The sequence below is a fragment of the Heptranchias perlo genome, unplaced genomic scaffold (genome assembly GCF_035084215.1).
Source record: "Heptranchias perlo isolate sHepPer1 unplaced genomic scaffold, sHepPer1.hap1 HAP1_SCAFFOLD_1038, whole genome shotgun sequence".
In the NCBI taxonomy this organism is placed as follows: domain Eukaryota; kingdom Metazoa; phylum Chordata; class Chondrichthyes; order Hexanchiformes; family Hexanchidae; genus Heptranchias; species Heptranchias perlo.
In genome coordinates, this window is record NW_027138258.1 from 1 (window position 1) to 9094 (window position 9094).

Sequence of the window (9094 nt, forward strand, 5' to 3'; positions counted from 1 at the left end):
TACGGGGTATGCCATTTAGAACCGAGATGAGGAGAAATTTCTTCACTCAGAGGGTGGTGAACCTGTGGAATTCTCTACCACAGAAGGCTGTGGAGGCCAAGTCATTAGATGTATTCAAGAAGGAGATAGATATATTTCTTAATGCTAAAAGGGATCAAGGTATATGGGGAAAAAGCGGGAACAGGGTACTGAGTTTAGACGATCAGCCATGATCATTTTGAATGGCGGAGCAGGCCCGAAGGGCCGAATGGCCGACTCTTGCTCCTATTTTCTATGTTTCTATTCTCCATTCCCCCCCCCCCCCCCCCCGATTTGTTTTTGGAAAGAAGTGTGCGAGAAAGTTAGTCTCAAAACGCTCACTGTATCCCATAATTTAAATTTACATAGAATTACATAGAATGTGCAGCACAGAAACAGGCCATTCGGCCCAACTGGTCTATCCCGGTGTTTATGCTCCACACGAGCCTCCTCCCTCCCTACTTCATCTCACCCTATCAGCATATCCTCCTATTCCTTTCTCCCTCATGTGTTTATTCCAGCTTCCCCTTAAATCCATCTCCACTATTCACCTCAACTACTCCTTGTGGAGTGAGTTCCACATTCTCACCACTCTCTGGTAAAGAAGTTTGTCCTGAATTCCCTATTGGATTTATTAGCGACTATTTTATATTTATGCCTCTAGTTCTCGTCTCCCCCACAAGTGGAAACATCTTCTCTACATTTACCCCATCAAACCCTTTCATAATCTTAAAGACCTCTATCAGGTCACCCCTCAGTCTTCTCTTTTCTAGAGAAAAGAACCCCAGCCTGTTCAATCTTTCATGATAGGTAGAACCTCAATTCTGGTATCATCCCAGTAAATCTTTTTTTTTGACCCTTCTCCAGTGCCTTGTCTTCCCCCTTCAAAGTGGATATAGTTAAAAAAAAATGTTTTTAGGAACATGGAACAGGAGTCGGCCATTCAGCCCCTCGTGCCTGCTCCGCCATTTGATAAGATCATGGCTGATCTGTGATCTAACTCCATATACCTGCCTTTGGCCCATATCCCTTAATACCTTTGGTTGCCAAAAAGCTATCTATCTCAGATTTAAATTTAGCAATTGAGCTAGTATCAATTGCGTTTGCGGAAGAGAGTTCCAAACTTCTACCACCCTTTGTGTGTAGAAATGTTTTCTAATCTCACTCCTGAAAGGTCTGGCTCTAATTTTTAGACTGTGCCCCCTACTCCTAGAATCCCCAACCAGCGGAAATAGTTTCTCTCTATCCACCCTATCCGTTCCCCTTAATATCTTATAAACTTCGATCAGATCACCCCTTAACCTTCGAAACTCCAGAGAATACAACCCCAATTTGTGTAATCTCTCCTCGTAACTTAACCCTTGAAGTCCCGGTATCATTCTAGTAAACCTACGCTGCACTCCCTTCCAAGGCCAATATGTCCAGTATGTTTTGATTCACATTATGCAATTTATTTAGCTTTTTAATTCTTTTTTAGCACCTTGGTTTTGAGCCCAGATTTCATCCAGGGACCATCCACAATTGCATCACTCTCACAAAGAGGAAAAAAAAAGATTAATTTCGTGGGGGAAAAAGGGGCCGCAGCGTTTCAGGCCCTTTCACACGATGCACGGATGAAAATGATCGATTCTGGGTGAGGTTTTAAAACGAAGGGCGCCGGGTGTTCGCTTTGCCTGCCGCCGTGATATTTAGGGACGGTCCCTGGCGGCTCCATTGACAGAAAGTTCCCTCGGGTTCCGAGCAGCAGCCAATCAGGAGTCCGGTGTGGGGCGGGGCCTATCATTAAGTGGGGTGGGGCGTGTGTGTGTGTGTGTGTGTGTGTGTGATCTTGCCCTCAATGGGCGTGTCCTCGCCCTCAATGGGCGTGGCCGTCGCCCCCGTCCCGCCTCCCCCAACGCGTCAGTGGGCGGGGTCTCCCTCCGCAAGCCGCAGTGCGGCAAGGCATTGAGCCTCCGGCCCAATCAGCGCCGCGAGGGCGGCCGCCGCCGACGCTGATTGGCCGGAGCGCGGGCGCGGGGGGGGGGGCGGGCGCTATGACACACACACACACACCCACAGAGAGAGAGACAAACCGGACCGCGGGCGGCTTTGAGTGGTACCAGCCGGCTGTCAATCAACGTGACGCGGCTGCCCGCACACACACACACCAAGTTTGGTTGTGGCTCGGCGCGTGCGTCGCTCCTCCCCCCCCCTCCCGCGCGCGCCTGTGTGTGTGTGTGTGGGGCGGAGAGAGAGAGAAAAAAAAAGGCGCGGCGGCGACGGACGACGGAGCGGGAAATAAAGTTCGGTTGCAGAGTGCGGCGCTGTGCAGTGTGGGTAAAAGAAGCCAGTCGGCTAACTGGCGGCGGCGGAGCTCAAGCGCGCTCTTTGTTGCCGGTCGCTCCTTCCCGGGAAGCGTTTATTTATTTGTTTTTGACCGCGTTTGGGTTGCTCTGTGGGGGGGGGAGAGGGTTGTTTTTTTTTTTCCTTCCTTACTCTCCTCCCTTTATGTTATAATAATTTTTTTTTTTTATATATAAGAAGTTGAGCGCTACTGAAAACCGGACTGACTGGGGGCCCGCGCGAGGAAGGTGAGGTGAACGGCCGCCATTTTGTGGCTGGGTTTCTCCTCACAAAATGGCGGGCGCGGCTTTCCGCGGGATGGCGGCGGCTTCTTCTTCTTCGTCGTCGTCGTCGTCGTCCCCGGGCTCGGTCTCTGTTTAAACAACGCGAGGGTGGGGTGAAGGAGGGGGGGGGGGGATCGTTGTTGAGCGGAGGGTGAGTTTGTGATTTTGAAGTAAATTTTTTTTTTTTTTTGTGAGGAGACGGGGGTTTTCCGCATTTCCTTCCTCCCCGCTCCCCGCGCTCTCTCTTCCTCGGTCTGGGGTTTTGAGGGTGGGCCGGGGCTCCTCTCCTCCTCCCCCTCCCCTCCTCTGATTGAAGATTTCTTCGGTAAATTCCCGGTCCTCTTTATGCCTCCCCCCCCCCCTGGTTTCTGGTTCTCTGTCGCGATTTTTTTTTCTCTCCTTCACCCCCCCCCCCCCCCGTCCTCTTTGGTCCCCAGTTCTGTGTCGTTCCCCCCCCCCCACCCCCGGGCTTGATTCCCGGTTCTGTGCCTTTCCTTCCTTTTCTCTTCTCTTTCCTTCCCCCCCCCCCCCCCCAAAAAAAAAACCTCCCAGTTTCGGTTCCCTTTCCCCACCCCCCCCCGGGATTTCTCTCTTTCACCCCCCCCCCTTTGGTTCCTGGTTCTGTGCCTTTCCTTCCTTTTCTCTTCTCTTTCCTCCCCCCCCCCCCCCTCCAAAGAAAAAGCTCTGGTTTCGGTTCCCTTCCCCCCCCCTCCTCTTCCTCTCCTCTCTCTTCTCCCCCCCCCCCCCCCCGAGTGTTCTCTCTCTTTCACCCCCCCCCCCCCCCTTGGTTCCCAGTTCTGTGTCGTCTTTCTTGCCCCTCGTTTCCAGGCTTCAGTTCCCCTCTTTCCCCCCCCCCCCCCTCGGTTCTCTTTGTTTCAGTTTGTGATTCTGTCTATTTTTTCCCCCTTCCCTTTCCCACCACCGGTTGTGTTTCTCCCCCCCCCCCCCCCCCCCCAGGTTCCTGATTCTGTGTGTGTCTCTCTCTCCCCCCCTCCTCCCCGTTTCCTGGTTTCAGTTCCTCTCCTCCCCGGTTCTCTTTGTCTGGGTTCTTGATTCTGTATCTCCCCCCCACCACCACTTCCCGGTTCTCTTAGTGTCATCCCCCCTCCAAGGTTCCAGATCCTTTCTCTTTCCCCCCCCCCCTTTTTTTTCTGATTCTCTGACCTTTCCTCCCCCTAGTTCTCAGTTGTCTGTGACCCTTCTCCCCCCCCCTCCCCTTTTTGTGTCCCTTCTCCCCCCCCCCCCCCCCCTTTTTGTGTCCCTTCTCTCCCCCCCCCCCCCTTGTTCCCGGTTGTCTGTGACCCTTCTTCCTCCTCCTCCCCCCCCCCCCCCCCCCCTGTTTGTCTCCCTTCTCCCCCCCCCCCCCCCGTTCCCGGTTGTCTGTGTCCCTCTTTGCCCCCCAGGTTCTGTGTCCTTTTCCCACCCACCCTGGTTCCTTTTGTGTCCTCCTTCCCCCCCCCCCCCCCCCGGTTCTTTGTGTCTCCTCTCTCTCTCTCTCTCTCTTTCCCCCCCCCCAACCCCCCCATCGTTGGATTGAAATTGCCCTGATTTAATTGCCCTGCGTCATTGGTAGCCGAGCCCAGTTGTGCTGCGTTTCCCGGCTCTGGGCGGTGCAGGCCCTTTTCCCTTTGCTGTTAATCTTTTGTGCAATGTTTTCCTTTGTGCAATGGGATGGGTGGAGTGTGACTCGGTGATTCATCGTTTGCACCTAGATTGGAGGAGGATGCAGCAATAACCGGTCAGAAATCCTCTTCTTTTCTCTCCTAGGTGACTCATTTTCCCCACCCTTCCCTTTTTTAATATTCTTCTTTTGGAAGTTTTTCGTTGTGATAAGCCGCCAAAGTGGAGAGTGTGATTGCAGAAGGGGGTGCTTCTCGTTTCAGGTATTTACACCAGCCTTGTACTGTCCTAATGTGCTTTTTAAAAAAAATTAAATGTTTTTAGTTTTCTATTTTTACAAGAATACATTTGGTGGTGGTTTGCTGTCCAGAATAGGTAGATCTTACAAAGTAACTCATGGGTTAAACAGGGCACAAGGAAATGCCTGAGTTAATGTCTAACCATTGAGTGGTGATTACATAATCATAGGTTACAGCGCGGAAGGTGGCCATTTGGCCCATCGAGTCCGTGCCGGCTCTATGCAATCCAGCTAGTCCCACTCCCCCCTCCTTCCCCGTAGCCCTGCAAATTTTTTCCTTCCAAGTACTTATCCAGTTCCCTTTAGAAAGCCACGATTGAATCTGCCTCCACCACCCCCTCGGGCAGTGCATTCCAGATCCTAACCTCTCACTTTAAAAATAGTTTTTCCTCAGGTTGCCTTTGGTTCTTTTGCCAATCACCTTAAATTTATGTCCTCTGATTCTTGACCCTTCCACCAATGGGAAGAGTTTCTCTGTCTAGACCCTTCATGATTTTGAACACCTCTATCAAATCTCCTCTCCACCTTCTCTGTTCCAAGGAGAATAACCCCAGCTTCTCCAGTCTATCCACGTAACTAAAGTCCCTCATCCCTGGGATCATTCAGCTCAATCCATTGAGCCTTCATTGTGGCACTTGTTCTAGAACTGGATCTGTCATGGGTTCTCTTATTGAGCAAGGTGTAAAACCTTTTGAGTAAATGTATAGAAAGTGAAGGAAAACCATGAATTGGGGCAGCTCATGGCCGGAAGGTGTAAGTCTTTTTAACAAATGGCAATTGAGGATGAAATTGTCATAAGTAGTTCACGGTGACTATCAATCTCTAGCGGTGATTATGGCAATGTCTAGAATAGTCATCTGGTAAATACTGTGGACTGGGTGGCTGAGAGCTTCTTTCTAGCTTTGATACTTTACAGGGCTTCTCAAAATGTTGGCTGTTAGGATGGTCTATAAACGGAGAATCTGCCACTTCATGGCTGTTCCTGATTTTGGGGGGGGGGGGCATCTTCAGTCACTTGGAATCTGTAGAAGAGTCCCCAAGTGGTACTTAATAGTGACTGCTTCATACCAGATGCTTGAAGTAGATATTTAGAGCTTCATGGCCCAAGACCAGAGTTGAGCTCTGAATTACTTGCTGGCAGTGATTATGCTTGACATTGGGTCATCCCAATTTTGAGCAGGTAAGTGACTGGCCTTGACTGGGTATGGGGAACCAGTATTGATGGCTTGAATACCATTGAACATTCAATGGTATTAGTGAGCTGCCAAGGTATGAAATGCCCTGGATGAGTGTAGATGGCAGCAGTTACACTAATGTGGTTGATACAAACCTTTTTTTGAGCTATAAAAAAAAATATTTTCTGGTCTCTTTTTAGTGCTTCTTCGGGCGGAGGAGGAGGTAGGGGTGCACCTCAGCACTATCCCAAGACTGCCAGCAACAGGTAACTGTCAACTCCCAGAAAGGGACATTCAAATTGTAGCTTAAGTTCTGAAACCTTCACCAGGCTCACTATTGAGACTAAAACGAGCAGTATACCTCTGGTAGTTGACATAACTTGATTTTTTATATATATATATATATATATATAGTTGCAACACGATTAATACAAAAACATTCGTGCTGTTGTGCGTACAGCTGTGGTTTTTTATTGTGCCTAGAAAGCTAAGTAGCAAGTTAGACGGTTTAGCAATTTTGTGTACTAGTTAATGGCCGATGTTTGCGAAACATGTCAACTACTGCAAATTGTGAAACCCCATCATTGATATTAAGCCATTTGAATCTTCAAACTCTTTAAGATGTTACTAATCTCTTTTAACCGTCTTCAAAGTAGTGGGTTTCTGAAATATCTTTTTAAAAATGTACTCTGATAGCTAATGTTGACATCGGGTCTTTACAATCTAAAGTCAACCTTTTTATTTGTGTGGGGGAGGGGGGTGGTTTCTGATTTATATTCCTGCCCTTGAGGTGCTGACTAGAACAGTACAGTTCTGTGGGGTTCCTTACCATGCTCGTGTGAGCCTAGGCAGGTGTGATGTGGCAGATATCAGCCGTTCCAAATCCTGTCCTTTCTTAAAGATATTTGCACTTCAGAATCATGCAGCACAGAAGGAGGCCATTCGGCCCGTCGTGCCTGTGCCGGCTGTCTGAAAGAGCTAACTGATTAGTCCTGCTCCCTTTGCTCTTTCCCCGTGGCCCTGCAAATTTTTTCCTTTTTCAAGTATATAGTATATCCAATTCCCTTCTGAAAGCTACTATTGAATCTGCTCCTGCCACCCTTTCAGGCAGTGCATTCCAGCACTTGCATGCTCTTCTGGCAGTAGGTCACTGGAAAGTCATTGGGGACAGGAGCAGGGTTGCTTCCCTGCTGTCATCTTAGCTGTGGTCGGCTGACTTGGCGCACAATGGGGAATTGAAGCTTTGTGTGGCTGTTGGGAACTTCCTTTACCAACTGGACTATTGCAACATTTGTTAACCAGAACTTCTTGATTCCCAACCAGCAAGTAGATCAGATAGCAATCAATTATGTTGAGCTGTTGCTATAGACTTTGTTCCTATCTCTCTACAGCCAGTTCCTGGGGGAAACCCCAGGGCCTAGCGTTCAGAGATGGGTTCCTTCATGAAGCACTAAACGAGATGCCAACTCCTTGAATGACAAAGAAAGACAAGATGGAATCTTCAGGAAAGTCAGAGGGTAAGTTTATTAAAATGTTAACTTAATTGTGCATGGTATAGAAGGGAGTTTTAGGCATTTTAATTCTGAATCATACCTCTAAGTACGGGTCTGTGATACCAGGCCTAAAAGGGTTAAATTGAGGACAGGTTACATAGACTGTGCTTTTAGTCCTGTGATTATAGAAGATTGAGGGGTGATCTAATCGAGGTGTTCTAAGATGATAGGATAGCTAGAGAGAAACTATTTGCTGTAATGGGAGAAGTCCAGAGCAGGGGATGGGGGGGGGGGCATAACCTTAATTAGAACTAGGCCATTCAGGGGTGATGTCAGGAAGCACTTCTTCACACAAAGGGCAGTGGAAATCTGGAACTCTCCCTCAAAGCTGAGGAACAATTGAGAAGTTCAATTAGGCTAGAATATTGGTAGAACCAAGGCAGGTAAATTGAGTTAAGATGCATATCAGCCATGATCTAATTGAACGGCAGAACAGGCTCGAGGGGGCTGTAAAATATCCTGGCTCACAAGATGGTTCTCCACCATTTTATAAAGTAGAATGTTTTCTGTATCTTGGTAAATAATAGCAATATCAGGAACTCGGTGTGTGCTGTTGGCTTTTCATGCCTATGTATGATCCTGTCTGCTAATATTCAGCATGTCTGGTCTGTTTAAAAACTTAAATGAACCTGAGATAAATTGGATTTGTTAGAAGTCTGAGGTAAAGATAATCAGCCAGTCCAATTATAGCTTTTGCTCACTGCTAAATGTACTTGTCCTTTTAATGTAAGCAAAAATATATTGCTAGTTTGTGCGGGAAATCTGAAGCAACATCCGTCATCCCTGCTGTTTTGGAATTGACCCCGTGTGTGGGAAGTAGTATCTGCGGGTCTCCACAATTCACATGATGCCCTGCAGAACTAAACTTTTTGTTTGATCCTTCCATCAATTTAGGACTATACGAGACTTCGCCTTCGAGCAGCAAGTGACACTGCACTAGGAGATAATCTTGTAAGGTTGCCCCTCACCCCAAAAGTGCTGACTTGTGGTGTTCCATTCCATGGTACCGATCACCTGGCCATGGTTGCATGGGGCCCAAAAGCATGGCAGTTTATTTGGGTGAGGGGAAGGATGACAGCCAAGCTGTTAGGATCTTTCACCTTTCAAGCACTGAAGCCAATTGAACCACCCTTAATACCACCAATGACTGAGAAGCTAACCCAGCACAGACTGGGGGTCAAACAAATAGCTTGGACCATGCTGAAATCAAGGTCCCATTAAGTTTTTTGGGGGTTTTGGCTTTTGTATGCGGCTACTTGCTAGCTATCGGCAAATTCATAGTGTCCAGGAAATGAGCAGAGTGATCTACTTCAGTTTACTTCCACTCCCATCACGTCCTCATCGCCTACAGAAAGTGGCAGAATAGCCCTGTGCTAGACTTGGGCATTAGCCTCCAAACAAATTTATTAAGAGGGTGAAGTGGGTTTTTATTACAGAAGTTAAGCATAGTTAGCCCTTTTTTTGCACTAAAGAATAGTTTACAACTGCAGTCCTAATATCTTTAATGATGTGGAGATGCCGGTGATGGACTGGGGTTGACAATTGTAAACAATTTTACAACACCAAGTTATAGTCCAGCAATTTTATTTGAAATTCACAAGCTTTCGGAGGCTTCCTCAGGTGAATGTTCACCTGAGGAAGCCTCCGAAAGCTTGTGAATTTCAAATAAAATTGTTGGACTATAACTTGGTGTTGTAAAATTGTTTACTAATATCTTTAGGGAGTGGTACTTTTTGTGCAATTACAGAATCTCTGGCTGTCTCCTTGAAGGTGGCAGGCTGAGAAATACTGTTTTTAAAATGACCAGGATCATTTGAGTTTAGT

At 47.8% G+C, this 9094-nt stretch overlaps 1 long non-coding RNA gene across 1 annotated transcript; it reads left to right on the top strand.

The window, feature by feature from the left end:
* Positions 1 to 2313: 2313 nt before the first annotated feature.
* LOC137307537 (uncharacterized) lies at positions 2314 to 5983 on the top strand. Its single transcript, XR_010959136.1, has 3 exons — positions 2314 to 2588; positions 4392 to 4507; positions 5918 to 5983. It is a non-coding gene; the product is annotated as an uncharacterized lncRNA (long non-coding RNA).
* Positions 5984 to 9094: the final 3111 nt, after the last annotated feature.